General features: G+C 48.5%; 1 long non-coding RNA gene across 1 annotated transcript; it reads left to right on the top strand.

The window, feature by feature from the left end:
* Window positions 1-10,355: 10,355 nt before the first annotated feature.
* Window positions 10,356-12,999, top strand: LOC140720030 (uncharacterized). The gene is made up of 3 exons (XR_012097085.1): window positions 10,356-10,463; window positions 11,843-11,907; window positions 12,733-12,999. It is a non-coding gene; the product is annotated as an uncharacterized lncRNA (long non-coding RNA).
* The last annotated feature ends 1,370 nt before the right edge of the window (window positions 13,000-14,369 follow it).

Here is a 14,369-nt window from a genome sequence, read left to right as displayed (position 1 = left end):
TTCACTAATGGCTATGATGTGATAATTCCTCGTGTCAATCCACGCCCTCGGCTTGTCTGCCTTCCGGACAATCCTCCTCGCACTGAAATAGACACGCCTCCGAAGATTGTAACACCCATACACAACACTTCTATTTCTGACTTTGCATGAACTTTTAACACAATTTATTTCCACCCCCGCTCCATGATTTGCTTTGGCCCTTCGGTTCCCACCCCCCTCCAAATCTAGTTTAAACCCTCCCCATTCAGCGCTCGTGGTTTATACGTCTCTGTGAGGTCACCACTACGTTCCAAGAATTAAATTCCCAACCTGCCCGACCTCTCTGCACAAATCAGTCCCTCGAGAATAGACAACATCCTCGTTCTCCTCCTTCGCTCTCCTCCACTTTCACATTACCCACCCCACACTCTCTGCCTCTCCCGTACACCCTTATCCCCCTCCTCCACCAATCTCCTCCTCTACTCGGTTCCCGATTCGCCCCAACCACTCTCTTAAAAAAAACTTTCATCGTCTTTGCCCTTCTATCTCCCCATCTCCCCTCTCTTCCTGCTCCGCCCCACTCTCCTCCCCTATTATCTCCCCTCCTATTCTCCTTCCCCCTCTCTCGTCCCTGTCTACTTCCTTTCGCACTAACACCTCCTCACTCCCTCAGCTCTCTCTCCTCCTCGTCATCGACTCTCACCTCAATCCTGTGCTCTCTGTCTCCCGGCACCCCGTAGTGTACGATCTGAGACCTTGTTAATGTCTAGGTAGATTACATCTACTCCCCGTGCCTGATCCGTCCTTCCAGATCAAAGTAGCCCGACAGCTCTCCCTGGGTCTCACGCCATCCAGTACCTCTCTCCCTCCTCCATCTTCCACCGTCCTTACTTCCCCACTCCCTCCCTCTCTCATCAGTCAATTCTTGCCCCGTCTCTCCCTCCCTTCCTTTCTTCCATCTCCCAGAGTGATCTGCCATCTGGGATCTTGTGACTGCACTTTAGTGTACATTTTATCTGGCATCAGGACAGGCGGGTCATCCGCAATCAAATCGGTCTGTCTATTCGCCCTAGGCCTCACCCCATTATGCAGAACAGCCCAACAAATGCCTTACTGAAGTCCCTGCACATCATGTCAAATACACTGTCACATCAGCCGTCTTGGTGCCTCTCTCCAAAGATGGAAAACTGCCATGTTCCCTCCGTGGACACTTGTCTACACTTCCTGCTGCTTCGGTGCAGCAGTCAGATTAACCACAGACCCCTACCCAACCCGGACTCCCTCCCATCGGGGTGGGGTTTGGTGGGGTTGAGATATCAGATTATCGAAAGGTCCACTAGAGCGATCAGATGGACTCCTGACCTCACGATCGACCTCGTAGTGGCCCCTTGCACCTTATCGTCTTCCTGCACTGCCCTCTCTCTGTAACTGTGACGCTTCACTCTGCATTCTGTGATTGTATTACGCTGCTCGACAACTATGAAAGGATTTGTGTCTCTGGATGTAACTGGGACCTCGCCTGTCCGTGATGTACATAAATGATCTGGATTAAATTGTAGAGAGGTGCTTTAGACACATAAAAAACATAGAAACCATACAGCACAATATAGGCCCTTCGACCCACAAAGCTGTGACGAACATGTCCCCACCTAAGAACCACCAAGGCTTAACCTATAGCCCTCTGTTCTTCTCAGCTGGATGTAGCTATCCTGGAGGCCTATAAAGAACGTATCATTTCCACATTCACCACCGCCGCCGGTAACCCATTCTACGCACTCACCACTCTCTGTGTAAAAAACTTACCTCTGACACCTCTTCTACACCTACTTCCCAGCACCTTCAAACTATTCCCTCTCGTGTTAACCATTTCAGTCCTGAGAAAAAGCCTACATTATCTATACGATCAATGTCTCTCCTTATCTTGTGCACCACTATCAATTCATCTCTCATCCTCCATCGCTCCATGGAGAAAAGGCCGAGTTCACTCGCTCTATTCTTATAAGGCATGCTCCCCAATCCAGGCAACATCGTTGTAAATCTCTTACGGTTTCCAGGTCCTTCATATAGTGAGAAACATTGAAAACCTGCAGCACAATACAAGCGTTTCGGCTCACAAAGTTGTCCCGAACATGTCTCTACCTTAGCAATTACTAGGCTTACCGATAGCCCTCTATTTTTCTACGGTCCATGTATCTATCCAAAAGGTTCTTAAATGACCCTATCGTGTCCGCCTCCAGCACCGTTGCCGGCAGCCCATTCCATGCACTCACCACTGTCTGCTTAAAACACTTACCCCTGACATGTCCTCTGCACCTACTCCCCAGCACGTTAAACGTGTGTCCTCTTGTGGCAAGCATTTCAGCCCTGACACGACTCATCCTCCGTCGCTCCAAACAGAAAACACCGAGTTCACTCAACCTGTTCTCATAAGGCATGCTCCCCAATCCAGGAAACATCCTCGAAAATCTCATTTGAATCAATTCTATAGATTCCAAATCCTTCCTTTAGTGAGTCAACCAGAACTGAGCACAGTACTCCATCTGGGGTCTGAACAGTGTCCTACATAACTGCAACATTACCTCTTAGCTCCTAAATTCAATTCCACGATCGATGACGGACAATTTGCCGTATTTCTTTTCTAACCACCGAGCCAACCTAGGTAGCAGCTTTGAGTGTCCCATGGACTCAGACCCGAAGATCCCTCTGATCCTCCACACTGCCAAGAGTCTTACCATTAATACTATGTTCTGCCATCATATTTGACCTACCGAAATGAACAACCCCTCACACTTATCTGTGTGGAACTCCATCGGACACTTCTCAGCCCAGTTTTGCATCCTATCGATGTCCCGCTGTAACATCGGACAACTCCACACTATCCACAACACCTCCAACCATAGTGTCAACAGCGAAATTATTAACCCTTTCCCTCCACTTCCTCATCCAGGTTATTTATAAAAATCACAAAGGGTAGGTGGCCCAGATCAGATCTCTGAGGCACACCGCTAATCATAGGAGTCCATGCAGAATATGACCCTTCCACAAGCGTAATTTGCCTTTTGCGGGCAAGCCAGTTATTGATCCACAAAGCAATATCCCCTTGGATCCCATGACTTATTACTTTCACAATAAGCCTTGCATGTGGTATCATATCAAATACCCTGCTAAAATGCATATACACTACATCTGCGGCTCCACCTTCATCAATGTGGTTAGTCACGTCCTCAAAAAACACTATCCGACTCGTGAGGCACGACCTGCCCTTGACAAAGCCATGATATCTATTCCTATTCATATTAGACCTCTCAAAATGTTCATCAATCCTGCCTCTCAGGATCTTCTCCATCAACTAAGCAACCACGATAGTAAGACTCACTTGCGTATAATTTTGTGAGCTGTCCCTCCTCCATTTCTTAAAGAAGGGAACAACATTTGCAAGCCTCCAATCCTCCGGAAATCCTCCCGTCCTCATTGATGATGTAAAGGTCATTGCCAGAGGCTCAGCAATCTCTTACCTCGCTTTCCACAGTAGCCTGGGATACATCCCACCCGGTCCCGGTGACTTGTCCAACTTGATATTTTCCAAAAGCTCCAGCACATCCTCTTTCTTAATTTCTACATTCTTTAGCTTTTTAATCCACTGCAAGTCATCCCTTCAATCTCCAAGATCATTTTCCGTAGTGAATACAGAAGCAAATATTCATTCAGAACCTCCTCTACTTCCTCCGGTTCCTATACACATTTCCATCGTCTCACTGGATTTGTCCTATTTTCTCACGTCTCATCCTCTTGATCTCAAAATACTTATAGAATGTCTTGGGGTTTTCCTTAATTCTGACCGCCAAGACCTTCTCATGGCTCCCTCTGGCTCTCCTAATCTCACTCTTAAGCTCCTTCCTGCTCGCCATAATTTTTTCTAGATTCGTATCATTACCTCGTCTTTCTAACTTTCGTACTGTCTTCTCTTCATCTGATGTGATATACAACAGCCTTTGCACACCACGGTTCCTGCACCCGACCTATCATCTTCATCCTTTCCATGTCTCTGTGGAACGCACCTACCCAGAGCCCCACACAAGAACACCCTGAACTTTGCCACATTTCTTCCGTACGTTTCCCTGCGAACATCTGTTTCCAATTCAAACTTCCAACTTTGTGCCTGATAGTTCCCTTTAATCCAATTAAACGTTTCCCTAACTTGTCTGTGTCTATCCCTCTCCAATGCTATGGTAAAGGAGATAGAATTGTGATCAGTATCTCCAAAATGCTCTCCCACTGAGAGAGCTGACACCTGACCAGGTTCATTTCCCAAAACCAGTTCAAGTGCAGCCTCTCCTCTTGTAGGAATATTTACATTTTGTGTCAATAATCCTTCCTGAACACACTTAATAAACTCCACCCCATCTAAACACCCTCACTCTAGGAAGATGCCAATCAATAGTTGGGAAATTAAAAACTCCCACCAAAGCAATCCAGTTGTTATTACTCCTTTCCAGAATCTGTCTCCCTCTCTGCTCCTCGATGTTCCTGTTACAATTGGATAGTCCATAGAGTTATTGACCCCTTCCTATTTCTAACGTACACGCACAGAGATTCCGCAGACAACTCCTCCATGGTGTCCTCCTCTTCTGAAGCGGTGTCTGTTTCCCTGATCAACAGTGCCATGCCCCCACCTTTTGTTTTTCCTTCCTCCCTATCTTTTCTGAAACATCTTAACCCGGCACTTGAAGTTGTCATTCTCTACCACCTGACTATACTCCCTCTCGCACTGTCTCCAAGCTTTCTCTATCTGTGCACCAGACTCTCTTTCCTCTGTCACTTCAGTTCGGTTCCCAACCCCTAGCAATTGCAGGTTAAACTCTCCCCAGTAGCCTTAGCAAACGTCGGATTCAGGTGCAAACCCATCTTTTTTGTACAGGTCACCCTGGTCCCAAAAGAGCTCCAAATGATCCAGAAATCTGAATTCCTGTCCACTGCTCAAATCCCTCAGCCACGCATTTATCTTCGACCTCATTCTATTCCTATTCTCACTGTCACGTGGCTCAGGCAGGAACTACCTTTGAGGTTCTTCTTCCTAACTTTTTTCCCTAACTCCTTCAGGACCTCCACCCTTTTCCTGCCTTTGTCGTCGCTACCGATATGTACCGCGATCTGTTCTCCCTCCCATTTCAGGATATCGTGGACGCGATCAGAAACATCCCGGACACTGGTACCTGGGAGGCAAACTACCATCCGCGTTTCTTTCTGCGTTCACAGAATCTCCTATCTGACCCCCCACCTACAGAGTCCCCTATCGCTGCTGCATTCCTCTTCCTTTCCCTACACATCCGATCCACAGGACCCGACTCTGTTACAGAGGCGCGACCACTGTTGCTTCCTCCAGGTAGGCCGTCCCCACCCAACAGTAATCAAGCAGGAATACTTATTGTTAGTGGGCACAGCCACTGGGGTACTCTGTAATACCTGATTCTTGCCCTTCCCTCTCCTGACTGTCAGTAGGGTTAGTAGGTTTGCAGATAATACGAGGAAAGTTAGTGTTGTGGGCAGCGTAGAGGACTGACAAAGAATTCAGTATGGATCGGTTTACTCCTGATACCTCCCCTGTACCTACTTCCAAGCACCTTAAAAGCATGTCCTCTCGTGCGAGCCATTGCAGTCCTGGGAAAAAGCCTCTGACTATCCACACGATCAATGTCTCTCATCATCTTGTACACCTTTATCAGGTCACCTCTCATCCTCCGTCGATCCAAGAAGAAAAGGCCGAGTTCAGTCAATTCTCATAAGGCGTGCTCCCCAATCCAGGCAACATCCTTGTAAATCTCCTCTGCACCTTTTCTATGGATTACACGTCTTTCCTATAATGAGGCGACCAGATCTGAGCACAGTACTCCATGTAGGGTCTGAACAGGGTCCTATAGAGCTGCAACATTACCTCTCGGCTCCTATATTCAATTCCACGATTGTTGATGGCCAATGCACCGTACGACTTCTTAACCACAGAGACAACCTGTGCAGCTGCTTTGAGCTAGGACCCCAAGATCCTGCTGATTCTCCACATTTTCAAGACTTTTATCATTAATACTAAATTCTGCCATCCGATTTGAACTATCAAAATGAACCACTTCACACTTAACTGGGTTGAACTCCATCTGCCACTTCTCAGCCCAATTTTGAATCCTATCAATGTCCCGCTGTAACCTCTGACAGCCTTCCAACTATCCACAACACCCCTAAACATTGTGTCGTCAGTAAACTTACTAACCCATCTCTCCACATCTTCATCCGGTTCATTTATAATAGTCACGAAGAATAAGGGTCCCAGAGCAGATCCCTGAGGCACTCCACTGCTGACCGACTTCCATGCAGAATATGACCCATCTACAATCACTCTTTGCCTTCTGTGGGCAAGCCAGTTCTGGATCCACAAGACAATATCCCCTTGGATAACATTCCTCCTTACTTTCTCAGTACAACAGGCATGGGCTACCTTATAAAATGCTTTGCTGAAACCCATATACACTACATCATCTGCCCTTCCTTCATTAATGAGTTTAGACACATCCCCACAAAAATTCAATCAGTCTCGTAAGGCACGATCTGCCTTTTACAAAGCCATGCTGACTCCTAATTATATCATTCTTCTCCATCAACTTACCAACCACTGACGTAAGACTCATTGCTCTATAATTTCCTGGGCTATCTCTTCTCCCTTTGTTGAATAAAGGAACAACATCCGCAACCTAGCAATCCTCCGGACCCTCCCACATCTCCATTGATGATGCAAAGATCATCGCCAGAGCCTCAGCAATCTCTTCCCTCGCCTCCCACGGTTTCCTGGGGTATATTTCGTCCGGTACCGGCGACTTATCAAACTCGATGCTTTCTTAAAGCTCCATTCCATCCTCTTTCTTAATATCTACATGCCGACATACTCAGATTTTTCAGTCTGCTGCAAGTCATCACTACAATCACTAAGATAATGAGGTAAAGTATTCATTAAGTAGCTCCTATGGTCTTAATTAAGTATTTATTATCATCCTATGTTCGTATGGTCTCTCCACAGCTGCGCAAGAACGGGAGTCGAAAGTGAAGATCGGAAATAGACCGTACCGTCTGATCTGTCTACTCTGCCTAGTTACAGCCGCCCTCATCGTGACAGTGGCCGGTCTCTCGATCCATGGTGAGTGGAACGGACTCCGGGTGGAGACACACCGTAACTAAAGAAAGTAGAATATACTGAGACTGTAAAATGAAACCAACAATCCAACCGCTTACTGTAACACCGATGGAAGAAGGCAGCATACATGAGGTTTAGGAAGCAAGGATCAGATGGGTCTATTGAGGAACATAGGGTATCAAGAAAAAGAGATTAATAAGGGTCTGTGGACAGAAAGAAGGGAGCAAGAGAAGGTCTTGGCGTGTGGGGTACAGGAAAACCACAAGGTTTTTAGAAGTACCCCAAACCATTACCCAGGCAGTATCACCCCTGAACATAATACCGATGCACCACTTACTGAGGCAATTACCCAGAGCTCACCCTGACACAGGCAAACCCCTTAACAGATACCGACACCTAAATTCAAAAAGAGACCGACATAGTACTCTCAATGTACTCTCCATAGTACCGTCGCACAGCTCAGCGTGACCCTCTCACACCCACCGTGGCCATGGCATGTCTCTCACCGTGACACCGCATACCCCGCTCTGTGAGATCAGCACAACTTGAACAGATATTCCAGCAACCGTGACACCACCAGGCCCCTCACTCGACATTTCCCATGCCTTGCAATCGGCACACCTCTCGCCGGGGCACAGGAACTCCTATCACAGTGACACGGACACGTCCCTCACAGCAACTCGGACATGCCCCGCACGATACTGACGCAGACCCCCATGTTAACAACAAAACCTTCACCGGGACATTGATATACCACCCAGCGTGACACAGATACGCCCTTCAAGGTGGTGTCGACTCCTCTCGCTGTGCCCCCAGCATATCCTTCACTGTGACACCCTTCACCGTGACACTGACACAACACACTCTGTGACCCGTTCGGTAGCGTGACGCTGACTCACGTGTCAGTGTAAACACTAAGCATCCTTTACTATCTCTCTCAGTATTACAGATTCGTCAGTCTCAGATCACATGCGACCAAAACCACCGGCTCCTTCGGGAAGAGATCGACAGGACCCAGCGCCAATGTCGACTACAAGTCCATGAGTTAAACTCAACCCTGGAATCCACAATATCCGAGAATTCCCTCCTGAATCTGACCCAGAGAATTTGTCTGAAGAATCTCTCTGCGCTCAGCTCGAATCTAACCAGTTTTAAACGAATGCACAGCGATCTCTGTCACCAGTTCACTGAGATGGAAACGAAGTACAGATCTGTCAACGAAACCAAGGCTCAAATCTGTGAATTGTTGACCAGCAGAAGAGGTGAGGCATCATTCCCCTCTTTCACCCGCTCCTCATCACAGGGCAGGCATAGAGAGAGGAAGCGTCACTCTGTGCTTGACATCGTGACTGTGTGTAGGGATGGTATGGAGGATGATTCACTCTGTGTTTGATATGGTGAGTGTGTGACAGGGTTGCGTGGAGGAAGTTTTAATTTGTCACTGAATGCAGGAGACTGTGATGGGACGTTGTGGAGTTGGATTCACTCTGTTAACCACGGGATTGTGAGACGTAACATTATAGCTTCACTCGTTGTCTCACTGCGGGAATGTCTGATGGGAGAGTATGGATTCAGCTTCACACTGTGTCTGACAGCGGGATTGTGTGATGGGACAGTGCCCAGAGAGATTCAGTCCATGTCTGAATCCTGAAGTCTTTTATGGCACCGTGGAGAGAGAGCTTCACTCTGAATCCGGGAGTTGGTGACGGGACGGTGCAGCGGGTGCTTCACCCTGTGTCGGAATCCGGGAGTGTGCGATGGGATCGTGGAGAGACAGCTTCAATCTGTGTCTGATCCTTTGATTGACAGATTGGACGGTGCAGAGGGGTATTCACTCTGTGTATCATTCCGGATGTGAGTGATGGGACGGTGCAGAGGGGTCTTCACTCTGTGTCTCATTCCTGATGTGAATGATGGGACCGTGCAGAGGGGCCTTCACTCTGTGTCTCATTCCTGATGTGAATGATGGGACCGTGCAGAGGGGTCTTCACTCTGTGTCTCATTGCTGATGTGAGTGATGGGACCGTGCAGAGGGGTCTTCACTCTGTGTCTCATTCCTGATGTGAATGATGGGACCGTGCAGAGGGGTCTTCACTCTGTGTCTCATTCCTGATGTGAGTGATGGGACCGTGCGGAGGGGTCTTCACTCTGTGTCTCATTCCTGATGTGAATGACGGGACCGTGCAGAGGGGTCTTCACTCTGTGTCTCATTCCTGATGTGAATGATGGGACCCAGCAGAGGGGTCTTCACTCTGTGTCTCATTCCTGATGTGAATGATGGGACCGTGCAGAGGGGTCTTCACTCTGTGTCTCATTCCTGATGTGAGTGATGGGACCGTGCAGAGGGGTCTTCACTCTGTGTCTCATTCCTGATGTGAGTGATGAGACCGTGCAGAGGAGTCTTCACCCTGTGTCTCATTCCTGATGTGATGGGACAGTTCAGAGAGAGCTTCGCTCTGTGACTCGCCAGGGTGCGTGGGATGGGACGTACGGAAGGAGATTCACACTGTGTTAGACTCGGAAATATGTGATTGGACCGTGTGGAGGGGCTTCCCTCTGCGTCTGACACTTTGCTCTGTAGTGTGTTGAGAAGCTGTAGAGGGAGAATCACTCCCCCTCTGACATTTGTCATCGGTGCTGAGGGAGTTTATTTCCGTGTCTGACCGCTGGGGTGTGTGATGGGGCCGTGGAGAGAGATTCACAATGTGTTTGACCAAGGCTGTGTGTGACCGAACTTTGTGGAGGGATCTAAATTCTGTTGTCAGCGAGTGTGTGATGTTGTGGAGGGAGAATCACTCTGTGTCTGACCCCGGGATAATGTGATGAGACGGTGCGAATGGAGCCTCACACTGATTCTGACCCTGTGCGTGTGTCATGGGAGAGTGAGAAAGAGCTTCACTTCATGTCTTTCTCTGGCTGTCAGTAATCGGACGGTGCTGAAGCAGCTACACAGTGTCTGATCCCTGGAGTGTGCGACTGGATACTATGACAGTAGTTTAACTCCGTGTCTCATCCCCGTTATTGCAGTAGGAGGGTGTGAAGGGAACTTAATTCTGTGTCTGACCCCCGGAGTGTGTGATGGGACGGTGTGGAGTGATCCCTATACTTTGACTAACTCCCGGACGGACGGAGGAGATTCACTGTTACATGTTCTTGAATTCCAGGGCAAGAGTTTTCCCAGGACTGGATCAAAACTGCAGACCGGTGTTATTTCATATCCACGTTTGAAGCGTCCCACGATGAGGCGAAACAGCATTGTTTTAACTCAGATTCAAATCTTCTTGAAATAAATTCAAAACAGGAAAAGGTATGTGTCAGATCGAAAGAATATAGATGAACACCAGAGTGAAGATCCCTGCACTCCATCTGATGACAGAATCACGGGGTCAGATACAGTGAGGCGTTCACTCCACACCATCCCATCACACACTCCCGGGGTCAGACACAGGAGAAGCTCCCTCCACAGCGTCGCATCACTCTCTTGCGGGGTCAGGCTTATTCAGAAATTCAGAAGGCATGGGATCCAGGGAAGTCTGGCCAGGTGGATTCAGAATTGGCTTGCTTGCAGAAGGCAGAGGGTCGTGGTGGAGGGAGTACATTCATATTGGAGGGTTGCGACTAGTGGAGTCCCACAAGTATCTGTTCTGGGACCTCTACTTTTTGTGAGTTTTATTAACGAGCTGGATGTGGGGGGGGGGGGGTAGAAGGGTGGGTGGGCAAGCTTGCAGACGTCTCAAATGTTGGTGGTGTTGTGGATAGTGTAGAGGATTGTCGAAAATTTCAGAGAGACTTTGATAGGATGCAGAAGTGGGCTGAGAGGTGGCAGATGGAGTTCAACCCGGAGAAGTGTGAGGTGGTACACTTGGGAAGGACAACCTCCAATGCAATGAACAAAGTAAATGGCAGGATACTTGGTAGTGTGGTGGAGAAGAGGAATCTGGGGGTACATGTCCACAGACCCCTGAAAGTTGCCTCACAGGTAGATATGGTAGTTAAGAAAGTTTATGGAGTGTTACCTTTCATTAGTCGAGGGATAGAGTTTAAGAGTCGCGATGAAATGATGCAGCTCTATAAAACTCTGGTTAGGCCACACTTGGAGTACTGTGTCCAGTTCTGGTCGCCTCACTATAGGAAGGATGTGGAAGCATTGCAAAGGGTACAGAGGAGATTTATCAGGATGCTGCCTGGTTGAGAGAGTATGCATTATGATCAGAGATTAAGGGAGCTAGGGCTTTACTCTTTAGAGAGAAGGATGATGAGAGGAGACATGATAGAGGTGTACAAGATATTAAGAGGAAATGATAGAGTTGACGGCCAGCGCCTCTTCCCCAGGCGCTCAGTACAAGAGGACATGGCCTTAAGGTCAGGGGATGGAAGCTCAAGGAGGATATTAGCGGAAGATTTTTCACTCAGAGAGTGGTTGGTGCGTGGAATGCACTGCCTGAGTCAATGGTGGAGGCAGATGCACTAGTGAAATTTAACAAAATACTAGACAGGTACATGGCGGAATTTAAGGTGGGAGGATACAGGGGAGACAGGGTTTGAGGGTCGGCACATCATTGTGGGCCGAAGGGATTGTAATGTTCTGTACTATTCTATGTTCTATTTTCTATGTTCAGTCATAAATTGACGCTTCTTAAAATGTGCTTGCATTCAGTCATTAATGATAGGAATTTAATTTCGCAGAAGTTTGTCACGAAAGCTGTACAAGGCCAAAGCAGTTCATACTGGATTGGAAAATGCCAAAACGGGTGAGATTTGGGGTCATGCAAGGTTTTGAGGACAGAGTTCGTCGTGGGATTAGTTTGAGGATTGATACAGGATGCGAGAAGGGATTGGGCAGGGCGATACATTTGTGGACTGACACAGGCTGCGAGAGGAAGCGGGCTGGGGATTAGTTTGCGGACTGACAAATTCTGTGGGTAGAGTGTGGGATTTGGTAGCATTTTGGGGACAGAAAAAGGTCTGTGGTGAGAGTGTGGCACGGTTGGATTAGTTTAGGGACTGACTCAGGTCTGCGGGAAGGAAATGTGTCAATGGGAGTATTTTGGGGACGGGAACTGTGGGGGGTGTGGCTGTGGGATTAATATGGGACGCACAAATCTGTGGGAGAGAGTGGGCAATTGGATTACTTTGGGAACCGACGCGGGATGTTGGTAGAATGTATGTAGTTGAATAAAGTTATGGACTGACGTGGGCTGTGGGTAGAGAGTGGGAAGTGCAAGTATTTGGGGGACCGACACAGGGACGTGGGGAGAAAATGGGGCAGTGGGTGTACTTTGACCTTGTACTGATCTGCGGGGTGAGAGTGGGAGGTCAGAGGACTTTGGGGTATAAAGCAGGCCTGTGGAGAGAGAGTGGGTCAGTGGGAGTATTTTGGAGACTGACACAGGGCTGTGGTGGGAAAGTGGGGTTGTGGGAGATGTTGGCGTGACACAGGTCAACGGCGAGGGAGGGCATCAGTGATTTTGGAGATGTTGGGGACTTCCACAGTTCAATGGTGAGGGAGCGTGTCACATATTTTAGGGATTGACACAGCTCTGTCCCTTTTGAAATTGATTAACCCTCCTTGACAGGAAAGTGGTCTCGAAAGTGGTGTACCATATGAACGCTGGAAAGTTCAAATGCAGTGAATGTGAATGGTACAATCGGCTTTACCCTTGCAATCATGATCATCACCGCTTCATCTGCGAGACGTCTGCACCTTTGTGCCCAGACACTTCTGAAATGATCCAGGATTTCTGTCAACAGCCAGTGGGTTGGACTTGAATTAAATGCAACACCCAATTTCTTGCCCAGTGCTCTTACCGACCACACTACCCCATTCGCGCTGCCCCTCACCATAACCCTATTCTCCTCTTTCCTTCTATCGAACTCTTACTTGCCATCTCTCCCTCTCTTTACCCTCGTCCCTCTGAACTCTCTCTCTTATCCGTCTTCACTGCCGCCTCCTCTATTTCATCCGCAGTTTCCTCCCCCCCCCCCGCTTTCTTATCTCCCTTTTCTAAAATTCTTCACCGTCTATCCCGGTCTCTCCTTCGATTCTCTACTCCGTCTCTACCCACTCTCCCCATCCCACTGTGTCCCTTTTATCCAACCCAACTCGCTCCCCGCTTCTGTCTTCAGTTACTCGCACCTCAATCATGTTCGTTAATGTTCTCGATACCCCAGTCCTGGGGAAATAGAGTGCACGCATTCGTCTGGTCTGTGTCCCTCGTGTTTTTGTACACCTCTGTAAGGTCACTGAAAAAAGTCTCAGAATTCTCAACCTCGCTCCATAACTCAGTCCCGCCTGTCCCGGCAGCATCCTCGGAAATCTCCCTCTGCAATCTTTCCAGTTCGTTGAGATTTCTCTTAGAGCAAGGCAAGCCGAACTGAACTCCATACTCCAAGTGTGGCCTGACCGACGTCATCTGCAACTGCAACGTCACCTCCGACTCCCGTACTCAGTGTCCTGACTGATGAAGGCCAGCGTGTCAAATGTCCTGTCCGCCTGTATCGCATCTTTTCTACCGGATTCACGGTCTGTTTTATTATCTGTGACTTAGACCACCTGAGATTTGTTCTTTTGAAGGATCAGCAGGGACCAAATATGTAAGATTAATTTCAAAAGCATAAAAGCTAATAAATGCCGCAAAAAGTGGAGGTGTTGCTGTTGTCTTCAAGAATATTCTGGCGGAGGGGAAGAAGGTGTTCCTGGTTCATTGAGTTTTCAGTCTCCTGTTCGTCGTCAACCCTCCTTCCCAGCCGACCATCCTCGTCACCGTCATCCACGACTTCCCTACAGCCCTCCCCGTTTTCGCCACCGCCAGCTTCTTCTACACACCCTGTCTCCATCAACCCTCCGTCACCTACACTCCGTGCCATCCCCGTTATCTCCTCCTTCTCCAACTCCTCTCCCCTTCTCCCTGGCCCGCCCCAACCACTGCTCGTCCAATCACTGCAGGGGGAGAGGTGACGTCTGTTGTTAAACCAGCCAGACCCCTTCCACCGGATATCGATCTCTCGGTTCTGAGCCTCTGCACTGTTCTGTGTGAACAGGCCGATCGTTTGGTTCGACAACACTTCATCCCAGTGACTGATATCTCACCACCACGTCCGTCCTCTCACCTAAACCACCCCTCTTCCAATTCTCTCCTGTTCCCTGCACATCCTCTGAACACAAACACTCGCACATTCTCCGAGCCGGACTCACAATTCAAGACTACAGGAA

Source organism: Hemitrygon akajei, unplaced genomic scaffold (genome assembly GCF_048418815.1).
Source record: "Hemitrygon akajei unplaced genomic scaffold, sHemAka1.3 Scf000035, whole genome shotgun sequence".
Taxonomy (NCBI): Eukaryota; Metazoa; Chordata; class Chondrichthyes; order Myliobatiformes; family Dasyatidae; genus Hemitrygon; species Hemitrygon akajei.
This window is presented reverse-complemented; position numbering and strand designations above follow the sequence as displayed.